The 16196-nt window shown below is 39.7% G+C and overlaps 1 protein-coding gene across 4 annotated transcripts in view; it reads left to right on the forward strand.

The window, feature by feature from the left end:
- The first annotated feature begins 11269 nt into the window (after positions 1–11269).
- Positions 11270–16196, forward strand: part of trps1 (trichorhinophalangeal syndrome I) — a 110460-nt gene continuing 105533 nt past the window's right edge. Inside the window, exon 1 of one of the 4 annotated variants that reach the window (XM_046416959.1) lies at positions 11270–11718. The gene's annotated coding sequence lies outside the window, so the exon portion shown is untranslated. The other 3 variants (XM_046416958.1, XM_046416962.1, XM_046416961.1) reach the window with 3 other exon arrangements.

Below are 16196 nucleotides of genomic sequence, written 5' to 3' on the forward strand. Positions count from 1 at the left end.
ACAAGCATTCATACATTCTTGGTAAAAATTTTGTCAACATAAATCTCTTTAATTTGACTTGTACAGGGCAACCGCTCTACATTCAGCAGAGCATACAGTACAACAAAATGTAAAGACAAATTTGCAGTTTTTCAGTAACAATATTCTTTTAAATGACACATGTAAATATTACGTGTCACATATGTACTGAAATCATCTATTTCACAATGTTTTGAAACATCGAAATCACATATTTTTCCGTTCGTCTGTTCATAAAATTCATCCGATGATGTCGCGCGAGGCTCAAACATATTTATGTGGAGAGTTTTGAGTTTTTGTTTACTTATTCCTAAATACATAACTTAAAAATACAGTTTTATTATGGGGATGTTTTATGTCTGTGTGTGAGTGAGAGAGAAAGAAAAGGAAGAAGAGTGGCGCTAACCAGGATACATCAGAAAATATGTTTCTATTCACTCTATGTCTGTGCTGCTGTTTCTCTTTCAGGCACACACACCAAAACAAAACCGCACACATATTCATGTAGTGAGTCCATTATACAGAAGACAGGTATGTTATGATTCTTTGTCTTAAATTAGACCGTAATGATCCATCCTGTGCGCTCAGGTGACAACATGAAGTTTGCAGGAAACTATACGTGCTTTTCAAATCAGTTCTGGTCTTTCGAGTTGGGTATGTGCACAACAATACTTTTATTTTTCTTTTGCCTACATTTAAACTTTTAAAAATTCCAATTAAGGCTTTTTTACATCACATAAAAAATATAACTTTTAGCACAATTTAATTTGATGTTAGGGAACAGACCAGTTTCATTTTTAATTGGGTGTTCAGCAGCTATGAAGGCAATTTAATGTTACCAAAATTCTTTAGTTTCTAGTTATACATTAATTTCTCTACACTGTAACATGGAAACTAAGCGTATGGCTTCATGTTTTGACAACAAAAGAACAGAAATATTTTGTGAAATGATATGCATCGAGTGAAAAGTATGCACATAAAGATATTGGATGTTGCTGAATGAGAAACACATGGCTGGTCAAAGTGAGATTCATTACTTTGTTACTACATTTTAAAGTTATTGCTTCATGATCATGTAAGTCGTATACGATCATGTCAATCACATGAGAATGAAACTGTCTTGACATTCTTCAGTAATTTAAGAAGTTTGCATAAAACACCAAATCACAAATGTTAGAATACAAAGCTCAGCACCGAGTACAACAGGACGATCATAGATGGCTAATCCAGAACAACAAAGTGTTGAAAGGAGCCTGATTATATCATAGAATTTATTAAATTAATGAGGCATAAATATAGACCAGACACCAAGAGTTTATCCACTCATGTTTTTTTCCCCAGTCTGTATTTGGTTGCCGGTCTTTATTTGTTTGTGTCAAGCACTCCTACTAGAAATTGTCAGAGGTCTGGCTTTTAACCGACTACTGGGTTTTATCTGATTACTTATGGTGTATGAGTCTGGACAGATGTGGATTTAAACTGCAGCTTGATTGGCATACAGCCGCATGGCGGTAATTCTTTTTACGCTGTTTGTCAGTATGAAACAGAAAGGAGTAGTGACACTGAACACACACAGAGGTGTTTACTGTGTACGTGTGTGTGAGTGTGTTTTGTGATATGTGCGACGTGACCAACTCTGGGACAAAACCTAAACATGAACAAAGCTGATATGGCTGAGTTGCCTCCAGGCCAGTGCACAGACATTCACGACATGACGTGAAAAGAGCAAAATCTGGACTCATCCATTTGAGCACAGATGCCTTTCTCATCCTTAAACCCCCTATCTAGTTCACAGTTTACATTTTGGTGTAAGATTGTTTGGTCATTTTTCTTTGTTTGTCACGGTTGTAGGAACCATCTCACGAGAGTCGGCACACGATGCGAGCGCTCTCTACGGTCATTATGACTAAGACCATTTTACAAGATGCTCCCTATGCGCGAACACTGTTCCCTCAGCGTATTTGCTTATTGCAAAACCACAAAGCTGCCACACAGACAGCAGTTTCATGAACAAGATGAAGTGAAACAGGACCTCACCAGTCATCCCCACGGACTTGAAAGTTCTACTCTAAAAAGTTTTTAATTTCATTAGTGAGGGGGGGGGAGAAAACAGCAGCTCTGGTTACTAAATTCAGTCAGTTACAAGGGCTTACAAGAGAGAAATACTGACAATATGAGTGTTTGGAAAAAACGCTGGGCAAACAGATGGACAGCAGAAAGTCGTGTGTTCCCTACAAACATTTTAATGCTTTTTTATTTGCTGTGAAAGTGGATCATCAAAGAAATATCACAGCCGACAGCTGCTGCTCTCCACACAGGTGTAATCGACCGGCTTTTTGCAGTTGACAGCCGCCTGTTTCATGTCGAGGTGGAGTGTTTGACATTTGAGAGCTAAATTTGAAGTGGGGTATCCCTGAAATGACGTTGTGTGCGTGTTAGCGCCAGAAACAGGCCACTCCTTCGTTTATTGTAGTCGGCCACTTTATTGGAAAACAAAAGATGTGTCAAGTCACAGTCATTTTTGATTTGAGTGGCTGGTTTCAGGTGTGACTCAACATGAGAGACAGATAGCACACCAACCTTATCCACTGAAGCACATAATGTGAGCCACACTTCCTCTGCATCTCTTGAGTATAGGCACGTCTTCTAAATAACCCTTTCTGTGGTTGCAAAAACACAGATGATGCTCTCCCCTTCCTTTGTAAGGAAATGCCTTGAAAGGACAAAAGGTCTTACGTTTCACCTACCTTGGGTGTAATTTCATCTTTAACAGCCTCTTACGCCACACAGTCGGTGATGGAAGCCATAATGAGTGTGGGCAGACTCATCGTGTTAATCTCAGGGGCGTCGTTCAGTTCCATCAGGGGACCGGCCTCACTATCAACCGAATCATTTTGTGGGAGCTGGACCTCCTGCCGCACAGATGAATCGGCCCTCTTGGCCACTTCCATTTCCAGTGTTACGCTGACCCGGGGATATAATCCAAATGTTTTCCCCTCTCCTCTCATCTCCACTGGAGAAGGCCTCATCTGTAATGTTGTGAGAAACTTTCAGTGATGCGGTGGTGATATTCCTCTTCAGCTCCAGAGCTGCCTTAAGAGCACATGGTGAGGTCCAAACGAACACACTTTATCAGTGTTGTGATCATGGGCTGTAAAGGATTTTTGACTCAGTATAGGATTTGGCATGACTTTTTTTTTGTTTTTTTTAGGATGACAGCATTATAGGTGCTGCGCTTTATATAAGGACAACAGTAACATGGCAGTCTTCAGCGACGAGTAGATATTTTGGTTTTATTTTTGGGATTTTTCTACTATCCCTGAGCAGATGATACTTGGTCACCCCTTAGTGTCTCCAAAAGCTGTTCATGGCACTGAAAGCATATTCAAGTTTTGTTGAGTAAATAAACACTCAGGTAAGGTGGAAGTGAGGTCGGAAGTAAGGGTGGTGGGATTGGGGAGGTGGATGCTTATGTTGTGCATCCAACATAGTTTGTCACAGATCTCTCAGTACTGTACGTCATGAATACGTCATGAATTGGTCGCAACCTGCTCAACTTCCTGGCTGTGGATGTCCTCTGGACAAAGACTTTGATACTTAATCTCCAACACCTCGTCTTTGTCTCTGTGTTCGCATTTAGGCTGTGTAACAATCTGAGTACCACGTCTCCCGTTTGTTGTACTGAGGATTTTGCTTTCTCCGTCTCTCCTCTCATTTCCTGTCATATCTCTGATGTCAGGAGGGAATAAAAATGCTCAAATACTCATGTTCTGCATGATTGTCCAGCATGAATATGATTCTTAGGACTTAAATTCCAGTTTTTATGGGATGGTATTGGCATTCTTGACATCCTCTAGCAAAGACTGTGTGTCTCAACCACATGGAGAATATTCACAGCCTCCAAAAAATATTGTGTAACTGCAGTTCAGACATGTAATTACAGTCCACCTTTACCTCACGGTCTGTTCCCAATAGTTTTCCCCACTAGACTTCTAAATTTCTCAATGGAGCTTTGTACACCAAAATGGATACCACACAGTGACGTTAGAGATGAGGGAAAAATCTCCTCTGGGTGTTCAGTTAATACAGCTACAGCCCAGCACTTTGAGTAAAGGCTGGCCTTACTCATGTTCTGTGCTTGTGGATGATACAATGTCAGAAGGAGCCTCCTTCGCTTAAGGTCATTTGACATCGAAACAGAGTCCCCCTCTTGCATCTTCCACTGAAGGTCAAACACATCAAAGGCAACGACTCTGATTTTGAGAGAATCCATAATTGTTGTTATCCTCCAAATCGTTGATTGCATGGCAGACTCAGCTGCAATGTCAAACTTCTTGGTTTTCTTTCTCACAAAGTGGCTTATTTGATCCCTGCAGGGGTGAAAAAGACATTAACTGCATAATGCCTTTCTTCTCTGTGGTGATAAGGCACAATTAAATAGAAATTGTAACCATGGCTTTTTTGGCTCATTCCTTCAATTAATCGTGACGGCTGTGGTCGTGATCCTGGCTACAGTCTCTTAGCTGGGCCACCACAGGGAATAGTCATTCTTTTTTTTCAGTCTAAACTCTGCGTCCAACCCAGCTTGCAGATAAAGCACTTGGCAAGAATTGAACATGAAAGTGAATCTTGTCTTGGGAAGCCTTGGTTAAAAGGAAAAAACAAAAAACCTGCAGTCTGGCTGATCGTTGTTTAGCTGGACTTTGCAATCCCACAACCCTTTCTGCAATGGAGGAATTGGTGAATATAATGAAGTTTTATATCTAACAGCAGTGTCACTATTAATTGATGCACATTGAGATTATTACTTCAATAATTTAACATTTGAATGCACAGAGAGAGCAGCGAAAGACGTTCATTTAGACCAGAAATGATAATAATGCTTTCTATTAAGTTTAAAGATGACTTGATACTGTGTGATAATTTTATGATTATTCATATTTCTGTATTATTATCATCATTACAGCAGTTACTATTGATATCATTATTATAATTATTATTATTAGTCATAGTTCTATTATTGCTGTTGCCGCCCACCTAATTGCTAAAAGGCAGTTTTTCCTCACCACAGTCGCCAAGTGCTTGCTCATGGGGGGTGTTGAGTCTCTGTATATTAAAGAATGTGGTCCAGACCTGCTCCATGTGGAGAGGGTCATGAGTTTAGTTGTGATTTGGAGCTGAAGAAACGAGAACTGAACTGAACTGAACACTTTTAATCAACCAGCACATAAAACCTTACAGAGTTTCTTAAACTAAAATGTGCAGACTTTTTTGGTTGCCGTTCGTAAGGCTCACCGGTCAAGAAAGAGAGAACGGTGGTGGTCGAGTGAGCTGCACAGTGAATGAACAGAGAGAGAGAGAGAGAGAGAGAGAGGTGGTTAGCACGAACAAAGCAGTGAATCAGAGAAATCTGTTATTTTTTGGTTGTTTCACAGCAGTTGAGTTCTAAAGCACACATACAAAAAAAACCCACAGCTGAACCTCTACATGATCCTCTGGACTTTGTGTGAATGCAGCCAAAGTGCTGGCATCGTCCTGCCCGTCTCACACTGACTGACCTGCAGATCTTTATGACAGACGGAGAGAGCGAGAGAGCAGAGGAGAGAGAGACCATGGAGAAGGCACATCTGACCTGGTTGTACTGTTAGTGGCTGGGGGCTACACAGAGCTGCACATGCCCTGATTCACAGCAAAGCACTGAGAACATAAAGAAATACAGACAACATACACAAAAGAATTTACTTAGTATGAGTCTATATTGTTATTATTATTATTTTGTTTAGGAGATTGCTGCATATAATACCTCTAAAGGTTTTTCTGTTGTTATTCAGTTCTGTGTTTTCTGTTGCCAAGGTTAGAGATTAATATCGTTGTTACAGTTATATAATAATGTCTTGAATAAACAGCAGACTCTATGCCAGTGGGATTCAGAGGGTCATGGGTATGAATAAGTCTAAAAAACTATAATGAATTTATCTTGGCAGACAGAAATATGAGTTTTGAGGTCAAATGTTTGACAACAAACAATGAATCTAATGTGGAAAACGCAGGGTGGTGTGTCTCAGTGACTCAGACGGCCAGAGTACCGGCCATGTAAAAGCAATGTCCTAATTTTGAGTCCAACCTGACAACTTTGGTATTCAGTCTTTCCTGCTGCTGGGTGCCTCAACATGTCTAATAAAAGCAAAATGGCCAAAAACATTTTTAAAAACTGAAAATTGAAGAAGACGTTTTGAAAAACATGCCAAATCACCAGGCAGTTGCAGAAGAAAAGCGGCTGAAGGAAAGTCTTTGTCTAAGTAATTGCCCGTCCACAAGACAGGCGTCTGCCAGTGAGCCACACTGACCAACTGGAAAAAATCAGCAAGCTGCCTCCAGACAAACTGGTGTGGAAAGAGACAAAAACAAATATGTTAACAAACGTCAGAAACTAAGCACAGCATAGTAGAATATCTAGATAGACAGATTGCTAGTAAGTATCATACATACAATTCTTAAGATGCATTTCGTTATAATATAGAGAAGGTCACACCGGTTCATTAAACACGTAAGCTGACTCTTACTAACACTGTTATGTCCAGTGTCAGTCGGTCTGTTAGCCAGTCTAGCTATGTCTGTGTCCTCTCCTCCCCATTAAAATTGTGGAACACCAAAGGAAAGATTTAAAGGAGCATGAGGGAATCACATTTCAAAGGGTGGTCACCCTGGACCATTAAACACCAGGGGACAAAGCTGAAATCTGTCAGCATCACTTCAGCTTTATTTAACTGGTCTTCTGTGAACAGGATCGTGATTCTGCATGGTATAACAGGAAAACAATGTACGCCTTTTGACTGACATTTTACTGTCTGCTTTCTGTTTCATAAAACTGATTGACAGGCTGATCATTCTCACTCAGATTATCTTAACAAAACCCGGGGGGGGGGAGTCTAGACTACTAGACTAGATTCTTCTTCTTGAACCGTTGTGTTTGTTTATCAGGAATTGGCGCCTTATATCAAAGTTGCACCGACACTTTCATCTACTTCTTGTATTTTGTACATACGTGTTGTGTGTTTTTGTATCAACTGTTTCTCAAGCCTTTACTCAGTCTGGAGGTTTGTGTACAAACGCAAGAGACAAAAAGTATTTAATGCTTACTGAATAAGGAAAATGCAGCTCTCTACATATACTGACTCAAAAGCTCTTGTTCTCACAGGGATTATGAATATTGCTGATTACTGGGATATGATTTGTTGTTGCGTATATACACACTTTTTCATCGTCCTCTTTGTATTCTCCGATTAAGGTCAGCTACATCCAAAGCTTGGCAGTAAAGATGAAAACTGCATTGATCTTAGGCAGCAGAGGACTCTGTTTGTTTTTCAGATAGAGTCGAAGGATTTTCTTTTCATTTGACCCTGTTATTAGCAAAATACATGCATGGTTTTTTTTTTGTCATTGCTTTTGTTGTGAATGCTGAACATGATTTCAGCTGACATTTGAGCTTTAAGGGGACATGCTTGTGTTGTTGCACATATTACTACAGCAGCAATACAAGGAATTCTATCACTTTTCCTCCACAGAATACTTTGCAACTGTGGTCAGATATCAACCTTAACCATGTAAATCCTCATTGGAGACCCCTAAATTAACAAGAAATTATTATATTGCCATAAATGTCCTACTTCCAGCTCCAACTCCCTTCTTTACTTGTGGACAAAATGTTTGTTTAATTCATCTTATGTTGGGTACTTTGTGATTTTAGAATTTTAAAACCTACATCAAGCCATATTCTGGAGGGTAGAATACACTTACCCAGTCCAGTGCCATCTGGTCAATACCCAGTCTGAACTTATGGAATCATCAGGTCAGTATTTGCCCCAAATCAGGTGGATCAGATTAATTAAGAAGCTGTCAAAATGGAGCAGGAGGAATGACAAAATTCCTTGTTGCCCTTTTGACCATTTGCTTTTGCTCCCTTTCACAATCCTCATTTATGGCTACATGAGACCAACAGACAGAGTCAGCAGATGGAGGAGAGAGAAGCAACAAGACTGAAAACAGCTGAATTTATATATTCAAGTTAACACAGTGAGGAGGCACAAGGCAGTGGCAAAAGTACCCAAGGGATAATTCAAACATGGCAATGTTAGTGACAAAACAAGGCAAAAGGAAAGTTCTGTGAGTTCCTTAAGCAGTACAAAATATGACCAACATCGTGTGTGACAAATAAACAGTCAAGCCAGTCTTCTCACAAGTAGATGTGTCAGCATAAGCAACAATACTGCAAGATGCTCCGTATTATCTTATATACTCCATGTTGTTTGGTACAAGAAACACAAGATTTTTTTTTCTTTTACCAATAGGGCAATATTGGTTGCAAATGAGAAGCAGAAACTGTGGGACATATTCTCTGTCTTCAATGAGGAAATAATAACAGTGGAGCAAAGCAAGCAAGAAAATGGGAACTTTCAAAAAGAAATCAATGCAGGGTTTATGTACAAGACTGCAGCAGGTGGCAGGTGTTCTTCAATGTGACTTTTTCCTCTGTGGTCCATCCAAAGCCTGCACCACTCAGGAGGTGGTGGGTCCAGCAGGGTGTATGCCCGGAGGCTGCAGTACTGCCTTTGTTAGCAAAAATTTTTTACCTTTGGCTTTTGAAGGGCAGTGTTTGAAAAAGCTACTAAAAAAGTTCACAGTGGCTTCCTCCCCGTGGGGCAATGGGAGAAGGACTGTGAAGGGAAGGGTGAAAGACTTAGCCAACAGCCTGGTTTTCATACATAGCTAACGAGGGTAGGCCATATTCATTATTTATGTCTTTGAGCCTCCCCGCAAACATTCCTGTAAACTATTCTTTGATTATTTTTGCATTATGGCCACCATAAAAAATCTGAAGGCCTGAGTGAATACACAATACTAAATCACACAGCAGCATTTCTGTTTCAGTAACATTTGTCTTGTCTTTATGTTGCTTAGTTTCCATTTGATCCACCCACACACAAACATCAGCATGCACTCATGACACAGCGAGATGCCTTGAATAAAAGCATTCATTATATTATATAACATCTGACTATAAGTTCTGTAGTCTGTCTCCCGTTTTCAACAAGGATTACATGATATCAGGCATGATTTTATAAGGAGACGATAAGCTGATATTGATAGAGTTGTTACATTTCCTGTCACTTTCCAGCAGATGCTCTAGAGTATCATCATTGTGTAAAAATATCATTTTCTAAATCCATTTACTGATTGAGATTTTGAACATGCTGGCCCAGGTTTCCTTTGCCCTCTGGTTAAATAGGTAGTGATATCAGATAAGAGTTATTAATATGTATGCACCTCTGATCTGACGGTGTAGCGGAAAGACCACGTCAAATTTGGTTCAGATTAAACACTTTTTTAAGTTAAAAAAATTTACATTGCCTGAGGTTTTGATTTAAGAGATGAGTTTGAACCTGCTATGAAGGCTTAACTTGAGTTCCTGTATTTTAAGGCCATGACAGATTGATTTACATTTTAAATGCTTGTAAACACTGTAATAAAATATTTGCATATGGTTTATTTTATGGGTTCATTATAGGGTCTTCTTAAATTCTAGCAGCGAAATCATCCAAGAGCTAGGTGCAATAACTCCATACGGTGAAATATTAAATAAATTGCTTGTTTAATGATAATTTACCTTGTTCTTTTCTTTCAGCAAAGTAATATAAGTTTATACATCCCTTTCTCATCCCAGGTAGACAAATACCTGTTTGCCACATGGCCCTTGGGCCTCATCCAGATGCATAAAGTGCCCCTTTAGTGTCTGTCTGTGACATACAAAACATTCATGACACAAAGTCATCCTAAGCTGTGCTAAGCATGTAACAGCACTTAGGTGAAATTTAGGCACAAAAAGTTAAGCATAGGAAAAGATCTGTGATCTTTGGTTTCACATGGAACATAAACTCAAGTGCTTTCTTGGATTAAAGTTGTGTATCTGGGCCACCACTCAGCCTTGACCTCCACTCCATTCAAGACTTTCTCGCTTTGTAAACAATGTCGCATTGTGCAATTGTTCATGATGAAACAACTGTGTTTACATATGAAGTTGACGCATTGGAAATGAGGCTCATTTTTATAAAGCATCATTGTGTGTTTGTCGTATTATTCTTAAATGTGGTGGGCTCCAAGGATATGATTATAGCCCACATCAGAACTGTATAAGACATGATACAATCCTACATAATCACATATAATTCTACAATTTGAATTCTTTAGAATAAGGACCCTTAGCTGTGATATTGTACTGATAATGCTTTTGTACATTTAAATACAGGAATTTAATTATTAATGGAGTATTATAACAGTGTGGTATTGCTACTTAAACCTTAGTAAAGGATCTAAATATTACTTTCACATATGTGTTTCAACAATGACTTAAAGCTAGCTTGTTGATGTTCTGACCACTGGAGGCGCTGTAGAGCAACGTTTTGAGTTGGCCAAATATGGTGTGGATTTCATGGTGTAACAGAGCTACTGATATTGAAGTTTTAATGTCCATCCTGTTGTGCACCCAAATTCTACAAGCTTAGTGTTGTGTGATAAATGCTTATTTCGACTGTAGAGCATTTTTAGCAGTTGTCAGCGGTAATGCAACACAAGGCAGCAGCGTTTGCAGATGTTTTATAACGTAGGAAATGCATTCAATATTTTGAAGGCTATTTTAAACAAAGACTCGTTCGTTTATCCTGAAAACTTCAGTGCATCATTAATTTTTTTGCATTAATGGTTTAATTTAAAAGTATATTAGTGGCTTGAGCCAACCAAGTGATTTTAATCCTGTAGTAACGGTGTAGTAAGCTCTGTTCATAACATTTTCTGCTGCGCTGTAGTCTGTGATTTTAGTTACTGACTTTGCCTATTATTATGTTAACAAATACGTGAAATTACAGTGTGTGTCACTTTAAGCGTCAGTGTTTTTTTTTTTGTTTTCATCCGAGTAGTTGATTTGGTTCATTAACTGTTTAAATAATTAATTCAGAGTGTCTGTCACTTTAAGAGTCAGTGTTCTTGATTTTTATCTTGGTAGTTTGATGACCGTTAAAGTGAGTGAGTTAATGTGCGTGCGTGTCACTTTAAGAGTCAGTTTCTATTCATTTTCGGTGATACTTGATTTTGGGTTAGTATTAACCGTGTAAATAAGTAAGATTACAGTGCGTGTCACTTTAAGAGTCAGTCTTCGGGTGGCTTCTTGATATTAATAGAGCTGCTGTGTCTTCCTCCTCTGACGTAATGCCCACAGCCTACAGAGAGACAGGCGGAGAGGTCCTGTCACAGCAAAGCGATAACACTAGTCTGAACAAAAAAAACTGCAGATAACGAGCTGCTCTGCTTTGGTTTGCTGTGGCCAGCAAATCCGGGGCTCGGAGCGGCTGAATAACATACTAATACATCGGAATATTAGAACACCAGAGCCAACCTAACTCACTAATCAGTCGGTATCAGTGTTGCCGCGAAGCCTTAACTATCTCTCTTCTCCCTCTCAGACCAAAGAAAAAACAGAGACAGCCAAGACACAGTCACCCCGTCCGACATCATCAACAAACAAAAACCCCACAAAGAGACGAACCAGCCAGCACAACCAGCCAGCCAGCCAGCCACCATCTTAACAGGCTGCTGAAAGAGACACACACTGAGAGAAAAAGAGGCTCTAATGCTTATTTTGATCAACAGGTAAGCAGCACCAAAAGAAACACTACCCAACAAATGCACACCATGCATACAGCCCTCTCTACCAGTTGGTGCAGTGACATTGTAAAACGGCACTTAAAAAAGAAGAAGAAGAAGAAGAAGAAGAAGAAAACGCATCGGCGGTTGGAGTTGTGTATAGCGAAATGCATGCTCTCGGATAAGTGGGGAAACGAGATTTGTTCGTCTGAAAGGAGAGCCCGGCTATCAATGGTGCGTTTAGGAGACATAATATTCTGTTAGACGTTAGTAGTTTTACGACGGGCAGCAGTCGGTTTGCGTCTTATGTAACTAACGGCCTGAGCGGCGTCGGTGAGGAAAGAGGGATCTGCTGAATGAGAGAGAGGAAAAGAGCAGCACCGCTTTGAATTCACATGGCAATTTACATTTAGGTTAGGACACCCAAACGCTACACAAATACAAATTGGGGGGCTACTGGGGACGGCTACCGCTTTGATTTAAGACTGAGTTTGAAGCCAGCAGCAAGGGGACGTGGAGTGACTTAGTCGCCTCAAGTAGGTTTGTGTGTGTGTGTGTGTTTTTTTTTTTTTGCAAGTTATGTTTCTTGTTTTTTATTCTGTTTTTAACATTAATTTACGCTAAGTGGCATCCTGACTGAGTCGCTAGAAGCCGGTGACTCAGAGCGATTTTGTCACTTCAAAGTAGCTCTTGTGTAACTGCGATGTCTGACTTTTTTTTCCTCTCATTTTCATTGATAACTTTTTCATCACTGTTCTGACTGCAAACTTGATATTCAACTTCGGGTTTCTGTGGTCCTCCGAAGTGACGCACGTCGTAAGAGAAAGAGGGAAAGAGTTTTGTGCTGAAAGATGAACGCAGTTAGATGCTTGTAGTTATCTTTTTTTTAAAGCAAAGGGGCTAAAAGTGGAAAAGTAGTGCAACTCCAGATCAAAGGGATTGTGTTCATCAAGTAGTTTTTACAGCCGATATGGCGCTGTTTTTTTTTGCACCTCTTTCATTGTTAGGAAGCTCGAGAGCGCATGGTGGATGTGAATTGTCGTAAAAGATCCCCAAACATCCTGTCTTATCAACTTAAAAGAACAACAAGTACTTATGGGCTCAAATGTCGCACGTTTACTTATTTGTTGTTGTTGTTGTATCTTTTCACGAGTGATGCCGGGAAGCCTGAGTTGCATTTCCACTCAACTTTGAAAAAGTTGCCCCCCTCTCGTCCTCCCCTCCACCACCACCTCCCCTTCTCTGTTGTAAGAAACTGTGATGTTCCTTTGAGATAAGGGGAGCTGGGTAGGCATGACAACTCTGTGGGGAGAGCAGAGTATGTGAAGCCAGCACAATGAGCCACACACTGCAAGGAAGCCTTTTACATAGTCCTCCACAGTTCTCCAGATCTGGCCCCGAAGAGCTGCTTATGTGTGGACCGACTTTTGTTCAACAGATAACCTCAGTAATTTTTTTTTCTTTTCTCTTTTTTAAAGCAGAGCAGGCCTTGCGAGACTTTACTCTGACCCCACTCTCGTTCGCAGTTGTTTTAAAAAAGTGGACAGTTTAAGTAACTAATTAATACATTTATTCAGTTGATGGTCTTGTTAGGTTGCAAAACTTTTGTTAGCTAGTTGTGCGGTCTGTTAAATGTAAAACATGCCTGTCTGCATCTTCACGGCATTTCAATATCTAACAGAAGTTCTGGTAATAAAAACAAATGTTACACTTATTTGTTTTTTTTAAAGCCCTTTAAAAGTTTTGAATATTTTAGTGTGAAAGTCCTAGATTCCCGTATTTCCTTGCAAGATTTCTGGAGCAAAAGAAATAATAAAACTTTTAAAGTTTTGCATTCGGCAGCAGCAGTGGGGAAAAGTTAGGCACTTAACTGTTCAATGCATAAAACAGTGGGGATCGCTTGAGCAAAAGTACAAGTCGACAAAATGATTTATGAAGCTTTTCAGGTTTAGTTTGCTTTACCGTTTTACAGGCAGCATACTAACAGAAGTCTGATTCTGAGGCTGTAAACGCTCAGTATTTGTTTAGACTTTTCGAAGCAGACGACTTTTCAGGAGAATGACAGACAGTGGTGTAAGCCTCAGATCTTCTGTAAGATTTAGATATTTAAGCTTCTGACAAATGGTTGTTTTTATTACTTTCTTTTTTTTTTTTTTATTTGAAAGAAAAGCCTTTGCAAAGTCACTCGGATGTTGTCAAAGTTGAATCAAGTGACTGCAGTTTTACAATAGAAGCTCTGAATATTTCCATCTCAGTTAATGTTGAGTATTCAGTAATTTTATGAGGTGTGTAATGTTTTCTAATATGTTGTTCCTGTTGCTTCTTAAAATAAGATTTGTTTGATATTCATTATAGTAAGTAAAATTTAGTGTTTTCAGCTGACCTTTAATTTAGTTGGGAATATTTTTCAGACGCTGCTTTGCCGTTCTGTCCGTCTGGTCCGTTAACGGTTTTCCCTTGTTTTTAGACGCTGAGGTCCGACACACTCCAGCCTTGTGTACAGTCGCTCTTAACTTTGAATAAGTTTTATGTCCGAATCATTTGTTCAGCTATCACGCGTGCAGTGTGCCTTTTTGTCAAGCGTTTTACAAACATTTAACAAGTTTCTTTTAAAAGGTGTAGAAACATTTGATCTGGCCATGTATCAATCCATAACTTTTTAAAAACCTTCCTCTTACCAGACACTAGATATTATTGTATCTTACAGCCTTGTTCGTAGCCGCTATTAAACGTCAAAACAGTTGACGACTTCCTAAAGAGAACCTCTGCTTGTAAAACTCTTTCCCGTATGTGTGTGTGTGTGTGTGTGTGTGTGTGTGTGTGAGACAGAGAGCACAGCACTTTTTCCCTCTGTGTGTGTGTGCGTGCATGTGTGTGTGTGTGTGTGTGTGTGTGTGTGTGTGTGGAGACAGCCATGGCGTACTCATATGGCTGCAATATGTGAAGCCTCTGCGGTGGGACTGGGACGAGAGAAAGTTTTGAGAGAGAAAGACAGAATGAGAGAGAGAGAGAGAGAGAACACATGGAGCGAGGGAAGTCAGAAATGTCCTGTTCAACTAGCTGGAATCTATCTCCTGTGTTTTATTGATGGTTTGATGTTCTGTAAGACACGAGGAACAACTGTAGTGATTTTGCGGGCTGCCATGCATTTTTCCTCTGGTCGTTTCAAAGCAGTGCTGCGTTACAAGGGAAAAAGTTTGAGATGGAGTGTGCAAGGCCAGACGGCATGATGTTATAGACAGGGAAATATTTCTTATGCGTCATTTTTTTTTTCAGTCTCTTTTAATTACAGTCACAGTAACGGATAATTTTCAAGGTAGAAAATAGTTAGTTTTTTGTTCATAAGGTTGTTTTTTTTTTTTCTTTAAGAACTTGCACTTTAGGCAAAGCAAGCAGCCGAGAGAAATAGTGGGACCCAGAATGTGTTTTATATGAGGACTGGAGATTTTCACAAAAAGCAATTATAAGAATCAACAGAAAAAAAAGTTTACAAGACTGGTACTTTATCAAACTTGTGCCAGACGTCTGCTGTACAGGTGAGGTACGTTTTGCCCTGCATCAACAGCTGAAATCTTAAGGAGACTGTAAGCAGTTGCTTCTGACGTAACCCCGGTCTCCGAGATGCTGCTGTCTCTTGTCTTCTGGTCTGCAGTGATTCGCGTCCTTTTTCACCTTGTCATAATGCATTTCACTTAGTTCTTCTTGGTAAACTGGTATTCTGGTGCTCGATGGCATGTTAACATGCTAGCAAAGGCAGTAATCCCATTCACAGACCTGTGGACCACCACAGAGGAGCGTGTGTGTGTGTGTGTGTGTGTGTGTGTGTGTGTGGAAGTGAAAAAACAGTTCAAAACAGTTAAGAACTGCTCCCTTGGCTTGAAGAGAGAGCAGCCTTGTGAATTCAGTTGAGCTAAATATTTTGCATTGTTGAGACACTGTAGGATTTAACTGTTGGTTGCTACTGCTGTGACTGAAGTGTCAACAGGATCAGTTCAGACTTCAGTGGTTTATTTAAGTTTTGAGTTTCACTTATGGCTTCTTTTAAAGAGTACAGCACAAATATTAACAGCTGACATTTACCTAACGTCTCCATACCTCATCATTAAGTTTCTGCGTTATTAAAATCTAATCTGGGTTCAGTCAGTCTTAGCAACAAAGCCGATACCATATTTGTTAGCTAGACAAGAAAGAATAGGCTGTTTTTTACTCAAGATTTTTTTTTTTAAGTGTTTTTCTTCATGTGGACGCACAACTCTCATTTATTTCTAATTTCTGATCCCATTTATTTATGATCGAGAACCGTCTTGACTCTCACTGTTTCCAATAAGCAGCAAAAGATAGCATCTATTAGAGCAATCAGCCGTTATTCATCACAACTCTGCCTGCAGTTCAGATAAAGGAAAACCTCCATTTGTCACGGATAGTTTATTTAAAGAAAAAACCTTTTTGCAAGGCTTCTGGCTCTCTTGGCTCAAAGCTCTGTA

This window comes from Scatophagus argus, chromosome 17 (genome assembly GCF_020382885.2).
Source record: "Scatophagus argus isolate fScaArg1 chromosome 17, fScaArg1.pri, whole genome shotgun sequence".
Taxonomy (NCBI): domain Eukaryota; kingdom Metazoa; phylum Chordata; class Actinopteri; family Scatophagidae; genus Scatophagus; species Scatophagus argus.